This window comes from Callithrix jacchus, chromosome 4 (genome assembly GCF_049354715.1).
Source record: "Callithrix jacchus isolate 240 chromosome 4, calJac240_pri, whole genome shotgun sequence".
Classification (NCBI taxonomy): domain Eukaryota; kingdom Metazoa; phylum Chordata; class Mammalia; order Primates; family Cebidae; genus Callithrix; species Callithrix jacchus.
The window spans coordinates 170,313,748-170,331,107 of NC_133505.1; the positions used below are offsets into that span (position 1 = coordinate 170,313,748).

The 17,360-nt window shown below is 45.5% G+C and overlaps 1 long non-coding RNA gene across 3 annotated transcripts in view; it reads left to right on the forward strand.

Moving 5' to 3' along the window:
* Nucleotides 1-17,360, forward strand: part of LOC128931859 (uncharacterized) — a 131,766-nt gene that overhangs the window by 82,937 nt on the left and 31,469 nt on the right. Inside the window, exon 1 of one of the 3 annotated variants that reach the window (XR_008480914.2) lies at nucleotides 7,767-7,975. The exons of the other annotated variants lie outside the window; for them this stretch is intronic. This is a non-coding gene — a long non-coding RNA (uncharacterized LOC128931859). Of the gene's footprint in view, nucleotides 1-7,766; nucleotides 7,976-17,360 lie in introns of those variants that run through there. 3 annotated transcript variants of the gene reach the window in all.

Sequence of the window (17,360 nt, forward strand, 5' to 3'; positions counted from 1 at the left end):
CATGCAAGTCTGATTCGGTGGCCCTGATCACTGTAGGTGTGTCCACCGGGGAGAGGAAACCGGGGAGGGAATGCATGGGCCATGGGGTCCAATCCTCGTGTTTCTGAACAGAACCTGTACTTTGCTAGACCATAAACTCCCACTGCACGTTTGTCCCTGGGCTGCTTCAAAGTAGTCACCATTCCCTGGGATGCTCTCCCTGTGCCTCAGCTTGGAGTGGGTGGGGGCTGCAAACCCCTGGTTCTCGTGGATCCTTTGTGTTTGGGGAGCATCAGTCAGGATTATGGTCCTCTTGCCACCGACATACAGAAAGGAGGCATGATGACCACACTGCGCAGCTACTTTGGCCCTGGCTGTGGAGACTCGTGCACCCTTTTCACCTCTCTCCATCAGAGAATGAAATTAAGTAACAACCTAAGATGCAGAGCGTCTGGTCTGGACTTAGGTCTTCATTCATTGCTTCCAGCTGTGCTTTTTTAGGCCGGCTTCTGAGCGCCTCCAGTTTTTGGTTTGCTCGCTTGTGAAAGGAGAGTAAGAGAGCACTGCTGGCTTCCCTGGATGGTGGTGAGAACAGAGAGGGGTCATGGGCATGCAGCGTGTCTCAAGCTGTTCTTGTCCTAGGAATGCAGCTAGGATGGGTGGGTCTAAGTTTCAACCCACGTAGGTCTGAAAGGTTCAGACCCACCTGGGGGACCCAAGGGTAGTTCCCTGGGGCTCTTTGGGCCTGAGGACCTGCAGAGCACCCTGAAAACAAACCTAACAAAGTAAAAAAGTGGGATGCTTGAGAAACATCTGGACACATGAGTGGAGGAGGGGAGGCAGGGACTCTGAGTGTGGGCTTGCAGCGTCTCTCCTGGTGGTCCAGCCACTCCTCACTCTCACAGCATACAAGCTGGGGAGGTCGCAGCAAAACTAACAGTGAAGAATGGCCTCCCGAGACCTTGGTGGGGCGGCCTCCTCTGAGCTGGCTGAGGGCGGGGGGTTCCAGCAGGGCACAGTCTCGAAGGGCCCAGCAGGGTGGCAGCCTGTCGTGGAGCACAGCACCTGCCCAGAGTGGCTCCCACACCAAGCCTGGTGGGAGCTGGGCCCGCTGGGGACAGGGCCAGCTGCTCTGGAGTCAGGCAGAAGCAGCGTCCTTGGCGTGGAGGCCAGTGTCCTCCAGAGGAAGTAGAACCAGAGATCTCACAGGCACGAGGGGAACAGATGGGGTGAGGGGCCAGGGGATGTGACTGCTGCAGCTTGCCCCAGCGGAGGCCAGGAAGGCAGAGGAGGCAGATTGGGAGTCCCTGTGGGTACCCGAAGAACTGGTTTACAACTCTGTCCCCCTGGGACACCAAAGAATTTTGGGGGAGAGTGGAAGCCCTGCAGGTTCAGGGGAGGGCTAGAGCAAGAGAAAGTAAATGTCATTCATTTTTCTTCATAGCCATTCTCCTTGTAGAATCTGCTTAGAATAGCCTTGGGAAGCATGCATTATGACAGTTACCTGTTATTGATATCTAGTTCTCAAAACACTTTCCCCTTTTCAGAAACGTGTTATTATGCGTTCTTGTCACCCATGGCACGTGCGTGCCTTCTTGATCACTCACAGACATCGAAAGGGCTTTTTCTTCACTCTCAGGGCTGGAAAGAGTGAAGGGCAGGCGTGTTGCCACAGCTGGTCCATAGAGCAATCTACTGGCAAATGCTTATGTGGTTTCATTAGCTGGGAGTGGGGAGGATGTTAGGAGGGACAGGACTCTTCTCTGTCTTAAAGGACTTGCAATCTGGTTGGGAAAATAAACCCTACACAGGCAAAAAACAATTAATATTTGCCTTGATATCCAGAGCTGGCTGGCTCCATGGACCCTAGCACGCTTTTCAGAGAAGGGCGGTGCTGCCGTCGCATATCTCCCCCGGTAAGAGAGAGCGATGTGTTTGCCGTCACCCTGAGCACAGAAGGCACAGTTTCCCTGGAATTCTAATAGCACTGCAACGAGGCTTAATATATCCATTTTTAAAAAATGGTCATGCGTCTGTTTGAAAACAAACCTGAGAGTTAGCTGTATATAAATGCATCATCTATTTCTCATGCCCACACTTGCTTTATTGATAGGTTTCCTTTTTCTGCCCCCTTCTTTTTGGTGCATGTTTAACACTCACGTTATTGCAAAGCAGCCTGGGATGAGCCACTTAGGACCATCTCGGCTCCCATTACACTTATGTCTCTTAGTTAAGGATGCTAATTCTCCTTGCAGCTCCTCATCTGCCTCTGTACTCCGCTGGATTCTTAAGGCGATGCTGAACAGTTCTCTCTCCGCAGCAATCTCCCACCCCTCATGGTGGCAGCGGGGACTTTCCTTGCGCCACGCCAGTCCCTCAAACCTGCCTCCCTCTCTGTCCTCCCATCCATTCAGCTTCTATTCAACGGGGACTTCTCATGGGCTAGAGTCCAGATTCCCCCCTTGAACTGCTCGCCAAGACTTCGCTTCAAGCCATTCATGCTGGGTGCTCTGGGAGCCTGATGCTTTGGAGAATGAACGAGGAAAGGAACCAAGCAGGCGTGCTTTGCTGTGTTATAGTTGGGTCACTTGACAGACAGCGCCGTGTGTGAGACAGGAGGGCATGTGGACAAGCTGGGACATCATCACAGCCTCCCTCCCATGGCCTGGTGTCCCTTCATCCCACAGAGGCTAGAGCCCCCACTCGCAAAGGCCTGGCCCCGCACACGTGGTGAAGAGGCCGTGGGTAGTTTCCTCTGGAAGCAATTTGTTCTCTTACTGCTGCTGGGGTTTCCTCCCTCTGAAAGTTCTGCTGATTTTTCACTGCACCACAAACCCCAACGCAGCGCATGCCAGGTCCCTGGCTTCCTTGCTGTGAGTGCCACAGCCTCCTGCATGCCCCCAGGCCGTGGCTGCAAAAAGGGAAAAGGAAAAAAAGATTCGTGTTTGTTACAGTAGAACCCAAAGCTTGACAGTCGGATGCCATCCCCATAATTGAAGTATTTATGTGTCTAAACATTTCACTGTCGTTGGGAAGTAAACACACGGTGCGTATGGGTGAGTCTGTCACACCCAGGCAGCCGCCTGCTCAGGCAGGCCCACACCTGTGACCTTGTGGCTTTTCTTGGAACACTGGAAGGATTGTCTCTCCTTGAGTTCCCATTAATTTAAATCAAAACTAAAGTTCACGGTGTCTCTCTTCTGCTGGTGACATTTTCCACTTCACACGTTGTCAACCTCATTTAACATGTTGCTACTCGGCCGAAGTCACCTCTGCAGGAAACACCCAAACAGAAGCAGCTTTCCTCCTGCCCTTCAGACTCCCCGCTGCTGCTGTGATGTCTGGGGGTGTATTTAAAACTCAGCGACTGTAGGCTGGGTGGAGGGCTGAGAAAGGTGGGCCACTTGAGGCCAGGAGTTTGAGAACAGCCTGGCAAACATGACGAAACCCTCCCTCTACTAAAAATACAAAAATTAGCCAGGCTGGTGGTGCACACCTGTAATGCCAGCTACTCAGGAGGCTGAAGCACTAGAATTATTGCTTGAGCCCGGGAGGCAGAGGTTACAGTGAGCCAAGATGGTGCCACTGCACTCCAGCCTAGATGACAAAAATAAAATAAAATCAAACTCAGATTTCTGGCTTCTCTGTAAAGATGGACCTGCCCGCCAGGCCTGCATTTCCCCGTGGCCTTCACTGGGCCTGCACTCCCCACGTGCCACCCTCCTCGCAGCCAGAAAGATGTCTTTTCAGCATCCCGGGGCAGAACAGGCAGCCCCTCTAGAGGACTGAGAGGAGACCTGCCTCTGAGTGGAGCCAGGCTGCAGTTAGGACTGGAAGCGGGGAGAAATGGCAGCTCTGGAATCAGACAGCCTGGGTTTCAGTGGCAGCTCTACTTGTCTGATCTTGGGAAAAATTCCTACCTTCTCTGAGCCTTGGTATGCTCATTTGCAAGATGAGAAAAATGATAGCTTATATGATGGTTGTGTAAATGTTGTGAAGGCAGGTCTGTGAACAAGGCCCTGACAGTGTTGGTGAGAAGTGAATAGATGGGAGCCGTTGCCTATGATGGCTTCCCTGGTGTGAGTCATGGCAGACCCACAACAGTGCACTCGGAAGGCAAACTGCTTTCCTTGAATTCAGTGAAGATGCCTGACCAGACAGGAAAGCAAGACCCAAGGAGTACTTCCAAAAACTGTCTTTTTACAGTAGGACAGAAATGCATTAAGGCACATGTATTTATCTGCTAGGTCAGTTGTCATGAAGAACCACAGACTGGGTGGTTTAAATCACAGCAGTTTGCTGCCCAGTTCTGGAGGCTGACGTCCAGGATCAAGTTCCCGGCAGGGTTGCTCCCTGGCAAGGCTGTGAGGCGCAATCTGGTCCAGGCCTCTCCTCTGGCTTCTGGTGGCAGCTTTGGGTGTCCTTGGCTTGTGGCCCATTGCCCTCATCTCGGCTTCATCTGCACTCGGCGTTCTCCCTGTGGGGGCTTGTGTCCAGAGTTCCCATTTCGGTAAGGAAACCAAGTTATATTGGAATAAGGTCCTTTAAGGACCTCACCTTAACCATGTTCATTATAATGATCATAGTTAATTGATTATATCTGCAATGACTGTATTTCCATATAAGGGCATACTCTGAGGTGCTGGGGGTTAGGACTTCAACATGGGAATTTTGGGAGATACAATGAAGCCCATAATAGAAATGCTGTGACTAAAACTGTAGGATGCATCTCTCCTTTTTCCCCTAACAAATGGAGGCTTTGTCACCTGGTTTTCTGTCTTCTCTCTGTCCTGGTTCTGCTGTCTTCCAAATGGAGGCTTTGTCACCTGGTTTTCTGTCTTCTCTCTGTCCTGGTTCTGCTGTCTTCCTGGGTGCCTTCAGCATGTGCTTGATGGCCTGGCCTCTTGGTGCCCTGACTGTGATCTTCCCAGTGGCCGCTTCTCCACTTCGTCATGCATCCTCCACCTCGCCCCTATCAACTTGATGCAGTGTCATTGACAAGATCATAAATATGCATGTGCCTCTCTCTATATATAATTTTTTACCTTTCCAGCTTGCCTGATCAGCTACTTCCACTAAAACCATCTCTGACCCTCAGAACCCCCTGTTCATCCATTCTTTAACTTTTTTCTTATCCATTGGCTTCTCTTCTTATTTCTCTCCATATCTACCTTAGATTCCTTGGTTCCTCAAAATTTAGCTCTTATCACATCACCTCCCTGTCCCTCTGCAAATTTGTCTGTCAGAACCCCAACTCTAGATGAACTCATCAATACATTTTCTCTGTGCCTGTACCCCGGCATTCAGGAGGTCAGGGAAAAGCACACAATAGGGTAGATAAGAATCCTGATAAATACACGCACACCAGCCTCGAATGGGGTCTCCACCCTGCGGAGCAATCCTGCTGTATTTCCCTGGCCAGGAAGTTATCCGGCACTCCTTAATGACTATTTTGAACTTTCTTTACCATTCTGGAAATTCTGAAGCCTCATCAATATCTGTCTTTTCAGAAGAGAACCATGATTCTTTTCTGGGAAAATTAAAGCATTTAGAACTAGAACTCTGCAATGTCCTGCTCCCAAATCAATACACCTGACCGAAAACCTCATCCACTCCTCCGAGCCTCATTCCTCATAGAGGAGGTCCTAAGTGCAAAGTCCTTGACAGAGGCTCATCTTTCTATCTGTATTCTGGATTGCATCTCCTCCCACCGCTGAGAGATGTCTCAGTGCTGATTATTCTTTCCTGCTGCAAATTCCCCCTCCCAGTTCATTCCTGTCATCATTTCCATATGGTTGAGCTTTTAGCACGCTTATCGAAGAAAGGAATTTCTCATAATCTCACATTTTTTTTGAGTTACGACCTAATCTCTTTTTTCTTCTACACCAAATTCCTGGAAAGAAGTGTATATAATATAGGTGAGTATTTCTTTTTAGCTACCAAGACATGTAATTTATTCTACTCACATGTAAGGTTTACATTTTCATAGCTGAGTTTTTAAAGCTCGTGGTAAAATACACACAACAAAAAATTTATCATCATGACTATTTTTAAGTAAACAGTTCAGCAGTATTAAGTGTATTGACATTTTTGTGCAACTGATCTGTTGAATTCTTTCCATCTTGCAGAACTCAAACTCTAGACCCATGAAGCAAAAAGTTTCCATTCCCCCTTTCTCCAGCTCCTGGCAACCACCATTCCGCTCTCTCTTTCTGATTTGGCTACTCTAGATATTTCATGTAGATGGAATCGTATAGTATTTGTCTTTTTGTGATCGGCTTATTTCATTTAATGTCCTAATGGTTCTTTTCTGGGAAAATTAAAGCATTTAGAACTAGAACGCTTCAATGTCCTGCTCCCAAATCAATTCACCTGACCGAATACCTCTTCTGCTCCTCCGAGCCTCATTCCCTCTCTTTGCACTTAGAGGAGGTGTTTGTCCTCTTGGCAGAGGCCCATATTTCTATCTGTACTCTGGATTGTGTCTCCTCTCACTTCTGAGAAATGTCTCACTATTGATTTTTCTTTCCTGCTCCAAATTATCCCATTAGAATGGCCACTAATGGAAAAAAAGAGAAATACAAAATAATAACTGTTAGGAAAGATGTGGAGAAATTAGAATCTTTAGGTACTTTTTGTAGGCATTTACAAACATTAGGTACTGTTTGTAGGAATGCCCTTTCTCTGTTGAGTGTAACTAGCTCATCCATGTTGTACCATGTGTCAGAATTTTCTTTTGGGGGCTAAATAATATTCCATAGTAGTATATATGTATCTACACTACATTTCTATGTTTTGTTTATCCATTCATTCATCAGTGATGGACACTTGGGGTGCGTCCACCTTTTTGCTATTGAGAATAATGCTGCTGTGAACATGGATGGAGACATATCTCTTCAAGGCCGTGCTTTCACATCATTTGGGTATACACCCGGAAGTGGGATTACTGGATTATATGGTAATTCTATTTTAAATCTTTTGAGGAAGTTCCATACTTACCTTTTTCATAGTAGCTGTACCATTTTACATTCCTACAAACAGTACTTAAAGATTCTAATTTCTCTACATCTGTGCTAACAGTTATTATTTTGTATTTCGCTTTTTTTCCAGGAGTGGCCATTCTCATGGGATAAAGTGGTCTCTCACTGTGGTTTTGATTTGCAGTTCCCTGACGATTAGTGGTGCTGAGCGTCTTTTCATGTACTCATTAGCTGTTTGTATACCTTCTTTGCAGAAGTGTCTATTCTTTGTCCATGTTTTAATTGCGTCTTTTGCCCTTTTTTTGTTGAGTATAACTAGCTCAATTTTTTTCATCATTTCCTCCTTGCTCCTCAGTGCATTCCATTTTGGATACTGCTAATATCAGCAAAATAGCTCTCTGGAAGGCCACTAGGAATCCGCATGCCATCATGTGTGATGGGCATTTTCAGCCTTCATTTCGTACTCTCAACCTTTGACGTGGCTGATCTCTCCCTTCTTCCCACTGGCTTCCCTGATGGCAGCTGACATTCCCCCATGACCCTGCCTTCTTTTCAGGCTACTCCTCCGGCTCGTCCTCTTCAGCAGGCTCCTCCATCCTGTGCTCCTTCACAATTGGCTTTCAGGTCTCCTTCACACTCTCTCTTGCCCGGCGATCTCACATTTGCTTGTGGCTGGTGCCAGCTACAAGCGCCATTTACATTCCAATCATCCCAAAATTTAAATTTCTAGATCAGCTTGCTTTTCTGAATTCCAGATGCAAATGATCTAATTGTCCATTAACATTCCCACTTGCACTTCTTAGGGGCACTCTGCTAATCCTCTCTCTCTGCGGCTGCTTGTTGCTTCCTGTCGTGGACTGTAGTTTTCTTCCCCAGCACTTGCCAGTTTACAGCCAGTCACTCCGGGTGGCCAGTGTCTTTCTCCTTCCTCGCCTGTAACCTCACAGGACTGCAGGAGCCTTGCTTGTTTGCCTCACCACTGCATCCCAAGGATGTAGCAGAGTGCCTGACACATGGTAGGTGCTGAACAAATATTTGTTAGATAAATGATTGATTGGAAGGAAAAAACCAACATCCTTGATGGTAAACATTTGCTTTACTTTTGCATACTTCTAAAAGTATAATCTAGAGGTTCAGTGCCTCCTGCAAACAGATAGAAAAGGGCACATCCGGTGGCTATAGGACCACTGATGATAGGAGCTGGAAGCAGATGACATCTTCCAGAAGTAGAAGGCTTGGACTGGTATAACCTTGGCAGATCATAAAATGTCAATTACCCTCCAATCCAACTTCTTAAATAGAGCCACATACAAGTTTCCTAGCCTTTTATGTATCGAAAAGATATTATCATATAAATTTTCTTCTCTGCCAATGTGTTCTATATATTGTTTTTTGTCTTTTTGTTTTTTTCCTTTTTGTGGAGAACGGGGTCTTGCTATATTGCCCAGGCGGGTCTTGAACTCCTGGGCTCAAGCTATCCTCCCGCCTCCGCCTCCCTAAGAGCTGGGATTACAGGCATGAGCCACAGCGCCCGGCGCCAATATATTCTATATATATCCACTAAAATACTTTGATATTTGAAGAAAGTTAGATATTTGAAGTTATATCCATGTTTCATTTCTGTGGAACACTAATTCTAACAAGGTGTTTGACTCAGATCCCAGTTCCTCCCCAGTGCCGTGACAGCCCCTGCTTGGCCCTGTGACCAGGCTCACTGCTGCTGTTGGCCCCTGTGAGTCCTTCATGATCTCAAGGGCCGTTGACCATGCTGGGTCTTCCATGTAGGATGCTTCCCCCCAGCTCTGAAACAGTGTCAGTTCCCTTGGTTACAAGGGAAATGTCACATCTGCTAAGAAGTCTTCCTTGACTAGTCTATTGAAGGTAGCAGTCTCCCTCTTGTTTATTTATGGAGACAGAGCCTCACTCCGTCACCCAGACTGGGTGCAGTGGCACGATCCTGGCTCTATTTATGGCATCAGTTGTTAAAATTCCCCTCATCACCGACCACAGTCTGTAAAAGGAGTTTGTCTTCGCTAGCTTTTTAGCCACCTGTATTTCTTTAGGAACATAAACTCCATGAGGATAGGGTTGCCTTTCTCATGAACCATCAAATCAGCAGCATCTGGAAAGGCACTGGGCACAAGGACATTGTCATGATAAATATTCATTTGATGAATAAAAATATATTAAGATGAGCATTTAAATCCATTGGAAGAATGTGAAAAGCTGGAGAATTAAAATTAATTTTTAGAAAGCAAAAGCAATATCACAGGCTTGACTTTTAAAATGACTGAGTTTTAGATGCATGTAGACATTTTGTGAAAATGAGACCTAAGATTATAGATGTAAAAACTCTCCCAGTGACAAGGGAGGCCAAATTACGGCTTTACTCTGTGGTGCTGAGGCATACTTGAAGCCACATGGTAACCATGACATGTACCGTGGGCTAAATTGTGTCCCCTAAAATTCGTATGTCAGAGCCCGAATCCCCAACATGATGGGATTGGGAGGTGGGGCCTTTGGGAGGTAACAAGGTACAGATGAGGCAAGGAAGGTGGGCTTTCTGATGGGATTAGTGCCCTTTTAAGAAGAGACACCAGAGTGTCTTGCTGTACCTCTTTGCCTCATGAGGACATAGCAAGTAGGTGGCTTTCTGCAAGCTGGAAAGCGTCCTCACCAGAACCCAGCCACGCTGGCACTCTGACCTTGACTTACAGCTTCCGAATTGTGAGAAAGTATATTTGTGCTGTTTAAGCCACCCTGTTAATGGTACTTTGTGATGGCACCTGAGCTAACAAATATAGTCTGTCTTCTGAAAGTGGTATTTTTACACACTGATATTCATTAAAATGAAGGAAGTGTTTGCACGCCAACTATATTTGGGTCAAAGTATCAAATCAAGTCCGAAAAAGCAGTAAAAAAATACTCAACATATTTTTTTCAGCCTCTCATGGAAACAGGAAAAAGGAGAAGCATGATCTTATTTTACCAGAAAGGTAAAAAAAAAAAAAAAAAAAAAAAAAATCCTCCCTCCCCGTCTCTTGCATTCCTGATATTCAGCTTCCTTCAATGCTCATGTTAGCTGCTCCTCACTCCCTGCAGCCTGGCTCATCCGCTCCCACCAAAGTGTGTTTCAGAGCCTGACACGAGGACCACAGCAACCTCCCCTTTCCCAGCGTGTCCCTAGCTCAGGGAGGTGCTCTCCTGCAGAAATGGGGTTTTTCCCTGTGAGTCTGTGGATGAGCCCCAAGAGGAGACTTCACAGACTCCCTGCCGGCAGCGTTTCTCAGCTACTAGAGTCTTCCATCCTGCACTGTTCCAGTGGCAAGCCCGACCTGTGACTCGAACATCCTTTTGTTTCCGGTCCATGTCTAGGATGTCCTGTGAATTTCTCAAGTTTATAATAGAAACAAGCTGTTTAGGCATCTTTAAAGCTGAACTTTTAGTCCTTACAGTAGCCACCGACCTCCTGAGGGACCTGGCAGGTGGGGGTTTGAGCGAATCCAAGCTAATTTGCCGTCATTGCCCCCTGGCCTTCCAGGAAGACTCCAGTTCCTTCAGAAAGTGGATGTCAGTGGAAGTGGGGGCAAAGCATAGCATTTGGTTGGCAGCATTTTGAGGAAGGGTTTAGATTTTGTGTTAAGTGAACTTACGTATTGTTTATGTGTGAGTCATTGAGCTTAAAAACAACCTACGCCTAGAAAACAACACTAAAAATATTACCCAAGTGTTACTGTGCACTACAGCTCCAATATTTTCTCATTATCAGCTCAAATAAACACAACTCAGAATAAAAAAGTCATTTAAAGCAATTCAAATATTTCATGTATCAAGGCAATATCAGGAAGGTGGCTGGGAGTCCATTCTTGAGGCATAGCGGGAATCTTTTACCTTTCCTTCTCCCCATTTCTGCCCCTCTTGGTCTCTTCCACAGGGAGAGCTCCCTGAAACTCTCACTCTTTCTTCATTTTTCCTTTCCTGTGCCTCACAGCTGCACACCACCTTGTACTTGGCAATGCAGCATTTCACTCAGGGGGAATGGGTCTCCTTCTGTCTTCCGTCCTGTTTTTCTTTTTTCCCATCAATTATGATTTGCCTTTTCAATAGATAAGAAGAAGGTGATGTGTACTCATGTACATTAAAAACTCCTGTCTCCATTGCCTATGAACGGCAGCATCAAACCACTGTGCAAAATGAGCGTGAATTTATAGCAAGAATAGGAAAGTTCAGACTTGGAAACAACCATCGTAGTTTACAAGTTGGGTCTTGAAGTATTTTCTGCCTCAGATCTGTTGCTTACTAGCAATGTGAACTAGGTAGCAAATTAACCTCTCTTGAAATGTTAGCAGATTCACTTGTAAAATGAAGTTAGTGATGAAGGCCAAGGGTGTGGATAGCCGTGCACTTCCGTTTCTCCTTATCTGATCATCTCGCTTTCATGGGGAGATGTTTAATCTTGGAGTTTAGCACTCTCCGGTCACGTGGTGAAATTGGGTTGGATGAAAGATGAATGCAAGGAGCAGTGCTTCTGCCGCATCCACTATCACGAGCTTTGAGTGAGAGGGTTCATGTAGCGCATCCAGGATGGTGTTTCATACACAGTGGGAGCCCGTGAACTGAGTTGTCTGCCTGCTCTGTACCTCCTCCTCTTAGACCCCCTCACCTTGCATTTTCTTCTTCGCTTATTGCAGAGGCACTCAAGCATATTAGTTCACCCGTTCTTCCATCAACTTTGAACGAGGGCTAATAATATTCATTTTGCAGATGAAGACATGGAGGAAGAAAGGAAAATAACGAAAAGAGACAAGAGGAAAAAAGTGCTCCGGTGATCAGTTTTCCTCGTTTCTTTTTTTTTTTTTTTTGAGTTGAGAGGGTCAACTCACTTTCTGCCCCCACTTTCCTTGAAAATTCCAGTGAACAATCTCTTCTGTATTTCCAGGCTCAGGGTCCGCACCAAGTTAGATGAGTCTTGATCCTAAAGGATTAACATGAAACAAGCTGGCAAATAGAATATAGATTAATGTGGTCCAGTCATACCGTTGAATGTGATTACTGGAATTGGAGAATCTGGTGAATGGAATGAGATCTCCCAAACCTCCTTACCTGTGGGAGATGAGTAAGTGAATTAGTCACCGTTCTGTGCACAAGGCTCTGCTGTCTCTGTCTGCGTCCTGACCTCCTCTTCCTATGAGGATTCCGGTTGGATTGGATTAGGGCCACATGTAGGACCTCATTTTAATGTGATTATGACTCTAAGACCCTGTCTTCAAATACACTCATATTCTGAGGTGTTTGGGGTTAGGGCTTCAAAATATGAATTTGCAGGAAAGGGAAATACAGCTTAGCCTGTAATAGCTATAGGGCCAAAATGTATTTTGTTAGCTTATTAATGTGTGAACATTTTTGATGTTTAAAGAAGCTCAATGTTTTTAATGCAACAGACCCTGCAGAAGGTCAGTAACACCAGTGTGAACCTAAATCACATCCCAGAGAATTGCAGTCACCTTTGCTGTGTGCCTCTTAGGGCACTGTGGAAAGGGAGACTCATTAAAGTTCGTTTTGGTTATGATTTAATGATGAACCAGGGATGGATTACTAGCTTACAAAGTCAGCTCGGAAAGTTGAACTTGGGGTGATTATTTTCTGAGCTTGAATCTTGTAAGCATGACTTGAGAGGGAAACCAATAATGCTTAAAAGAGAATAAACACTATTTTCTGAATCCAATGGAAAGAAAAGGAAGTAGCTCAGTGTTTAAGGCAGAAATATTTGAGTCCACAGCATATTCTAAGGCCAGAGTGTTTACAAGTGCTTTGTTCTAACATGTTCAAGAGTTGTTTGTCACCATCTTTATGAGAACCTATTGGATATTTTTAAAAAGTCCTCAGGTTATTTTGTTTCTATGAGCACTGTTTCACAGTGGCGTAAGCTATTTGGGGTTGGAGATTTTCTGCTTCTGCTTTTTTCTTTGAAAGCAGAAACTAGAAGCACAGGAGCTCAAATTGTTCTGAAGAGCAGAGGGTCCCAAGTGTGAGGGCCAGGGGCGCACGGGCTTCCTGTGTCCCTCTGTCAGCAGGTTTGGACCAGAAGGAAGACCAAGGTGTGGATAGCCGTGTGCTTGTTCCTGCTTATCTCATCATCTCGCTTCCATGCGAAGATCTTTAATCTTGGAGTTTAGCACTCCCTCTCCAGTCCTGTGGTGAAAGTGGGTTGGATGAAAGATGATTACGGAGTGATGCTGCTATTGAGGATAGAAGGCATGAGTTTAACGGGCAAGTTCCATTCTCCCCTAAAACAGCAACCTACAGCCAGGCAGAGATGACCACCTATCTCTGGTCCTTCGTGGCCCCACTGTTTGGACTCTTGGCTACTTAAGATGATGATCTTTTTGAGACGGAGTTTCGCTCTGTTACCCAGGCTGGAGTGCAATGATGCGATCTCGGCTCACCGCAACCTCCACCTCCTGGGTTCAGGCAATTCTCCTGCCTCAGCCTCCCGAGCAGCTGGGATTACAGGCACGCACCATCATGCCCGGCTAATTTTTTGTATTTTTAGTAGAGACGGGGTTTCACCATGTTGACCAGGATGGTCTCGATCTCTTGACCTCGTGATCCTCCCGCCTCGGCCTCCCAAAGTGCTGGGATTACAGGCTTGAGCCACCGCACCCGGCCCCAAATGAAGTTCTTGTAGGCATTTACTTCTACTAAAAGTCATCTTTGGCATAATTGGATGAAAGCTTTCCCTTTAAACATAATAGCCAGGTTAGTCCGATTGTGAGAGTTCTAAAGTTATTTTGATCTTTCTATAATGGCTTTAGAGAAAGTAGTTTAAATAAAAGTAAAGGACTCTGGAAATAATACTCAGATTCAGTGACTTTTTAAGTGATACATCCTAGTTGGCGTTCCCCATGACTTTAGAGCTGGCCGAAGCCCCTTCTTCTCTCCACCTGATACCTGACGCATCTTCCTCTGTTTACGACTTGGCTTATTATCTGTCATGGGAAACACTGGCCCTGTCTCCTGACTTAATTCTCAGGCCCTCTATCTCATTCAGCCTAATCCTTGGAGCAAAGGATGGCTTATCCTGGATGATCTTTCTCCAATATAATTAATACAGAAAGCCCGAGAGTTCATCTAGGTGATGTCTAAGGCATTATTTAGCTCTAAAATGTCTGTAATCCATTGTCTCATCTTCATAAGGCACTTCTCTATTTTCTCCCATAAGGGCAATATAAATCTTTCATCCACTCATCAGTGAAGGCTGTACCAGTGTTCTCTGACTGCTTCTTGGGCTTCTTTATCTCTTCTGTGCTGCCAGATGCTCCCAGGATGGGAGCGCATATCTTTGTTTTCTTTAGTTTTAAGGCAATGAAGGTTTTACATTTTCAAACTATGTAAGTCTCCAGTATCTCAGAAAGCAAAGCATCTGGCAAGTCCCAATATTTAAGGGAGTTGTAAAGTGTGTTCTAAATTTTTCCTTGTTTCTATTTTACCCTATTCTAGGTAAGCAATTATTTTTGCTATCCTTTCATCATTTGTCTCCTTTCGTGAGCCCCCTGAGGCTTGTGGCCAGACATTGCGGAGGTAGTTCCTCTGAATGATAGCCTGTAAGACAGTCTGCGTTTCCCTGGGAGGGGCTATATTCTCTTTACAATCCAAACAACCAACCCAGAATAAAATCTCAGCAATGTTTCTGGTCTATAAACAGCATGCCTTCTTCTGTTCACTTCCTGACACCACCCCAGGCTGTTTGGGTTTTTGCAAACATCCTCACTGGTTCAGGAAGGGTGGGATGAAACTGTTTAGTTGTTCAAGGAGTACAGAAGTCTCTCTCATCAGTCAGCAGCTCCTGAAAGAACCAGGGCCAGAAAGAACAGGCACCCAAGAGGGAGTGAGACGAGGAGCAGAACGAAGTCAGAAGCAAAGATGAAAGAAGATAGGAGCAACGTGTAGATCTGGAAAGGTTTAGCAAAAGCCATTGTGTTTCCTTTCTAACAGGTTTGTTCTTGTACAGCCATTAAAAGTAGTGGCACAAGTATGCCCGGAACAGCCTGTTATCCACGTTTCTGTGTTCGGCTCAGACTAGCAAAATTGTAAAAGCCACTTTGCCAGACTTCCATAGGTGGTATCACTTCAGGGGAAAATGGCCAAGCCTTTCTCTCGGGTCGGCAGACCCTTGGTTTACATCATTAAGCAGGGTGTTGTGGCTGCCAAGAACTGGGCTGATATGAGAGCATATCATATCATGGACGAGAGCACATGAATAACCCTGCAAGGAAAAACACGTCTGTTTTTCCTATTTCCTTTCCATGTCTCTTTCCTTTTAAATGGAAGGTCAATGAATGAAGATTAAATAGACTGTCTTTCTGTTCTTTTGTCTTCCTTCTGACAAGAACAGCTGTGACATTCTCAATGACAAAGAAGGAACAATTTGCAGAGACACTGGGCCAAATATTCAAAATTGAGTTCCTAATTTACACATGAAAAATGTGACTTTGAGGAGGATTGCTGGAACAAATATGGGTTTTACATGTGTGTAGTTGGGTGTTTGTGCACCGCTGCAGTTCTGCCATCGCACAAATGCACACAAGCTGAAGCTCACGGGACAGATGCAATTCCTAGCCATGCTTGAGTCTTTGGGCAGCTGATGTTTCAGCTTCGAACCTGTCTCTTCCAGTAGTAAATTTCCAAAACACAAAGTGGTTCGTAGACCTGTGGAAATGCGCTTTTCTACTTTTGGAAAGTTTTGGTGTAGGTTTGTAGTATGGCTTAAATGTGGTGCCCCCCATTGCTGTACAGTAATGTCTGGCAACGGGTTTCCCTGAGTTTATAGTGAGAATGCCTTTAACATCCATGAGACCCAGTAATCTAAAAAGTTGCTTAGAAAGTAGCTCAGAATGAGGCCTGGTGTGGTGGCTCACACCTGCAATTCCAGCACTGTGGGAGGCCAAGGCAGGCAGATCACCTGAGGTCAGGAGTTCAAGACCAGCCTAGCCAACATAACAAAACCTCATCTCTACTAAAAATACAAAAATTAGCTGGGCATGGTGACGTGTGCCTGTGGTCCCAGCTACTTGGAAGGTTGAGGCAGGAGACTCACTTGAACCTGGAGGCAGTGGTTGCAGTGAGCCAAGCCGCACCACTGCACTCCAGCCTGGGCCAAACAGATGATAAATGTTCTCCTCTTACTCCTAAGCTACTCTGAAAGAGGCCCCACTGTGCATCTGACTTTGTTCTGGTAGTTCTTGTGACTGACACTGTGGCTTCAGGGAAGGCTTTGTTTTCTACCACTTGTATCCCGAGGCTGCTGCGCTTCAAGTGGAAGTTGTAGGTCCGAAGGGCCTGCCAACCTCTGAGCTTGATAAGTAAGGTAGGAGCCTTCACTAAGGTAAACTCTGGTTCCCCTGGACCAGTAGGGCTCTCTCTAAAGAGGCAAGCTGAGCAGTAGAGTACTTACACTGTATTGTGTTTTGGCACTGACCACACTAGTCTCCTCCAGTGAAACCAATCATTCGTTAGATTTTTTCTCCCTGGAAAATGATAAAATGGTACTCCTCATCTGCTGTTTACAGGCCAAAGTCTATGAAGAACTTGGTTGGATGGCCATCATTTGGCATATTTGGACATAGATTAGTTTACTGAGCCATAGAGTTATTTAAAGGTTCCAGATAGTACCAGGGGGTGCGTCCCTGAAATCTTATGTAGTTCTTGATGGTGAGAGGAGCAATGAGAAGGTAGAGTCAACTCTGAACCCAGCCAGGTATTACTTATTCAAAGGGGACTAGAATGTCTGTGGCAGGGGACTCAGACTCCTCCAGGGTTTGAGATTGCAGAGGAAAACAAATACCACAGAATCAAATAGAATCTCTGGAACAGACATGCAATGCAGGGTTGAGGACCCTCTCACCTTAGTCATACTGACTGAGAAAGCCTTCTCGTAGATGTGCTTTCTATTGGCTTCTCATCATAGTTAGTACTGTAGGCTATGAAGTGGGCTAAAAAGGCTAAGTAAGGATGGTGCCAGTTTTGCTGACTTACAAATATCTTAATGTGGACCTTGAATAAACCTCATTCTACCCAACTTCCTAGCTTTGCTATTAGCTAGAGTATTAATGGAGAGTGATGGCAACCTCCTCTTATGATTCTGTTCTTGTCAAATTTGGTTTACAGTTGTTATTGTTGTTAGGCAATCCCATCTTCCTTTACCATTTTCTTACCTTTTTTTTTTTTTTGGATTGCCACTTCTTTTGAGTTTCTAGAATCCAAGAGAAACTTTTCTATCTAGATTAGTTTAATTAATAATTTTAAACATTCTTCAAGACAGTGTGGTGGAAAGACCCCGGGAAGTAGAGTCTGTTTTCCTGCCATTATGTCCCATTTCTTTACTATATGACAGACAGTGAA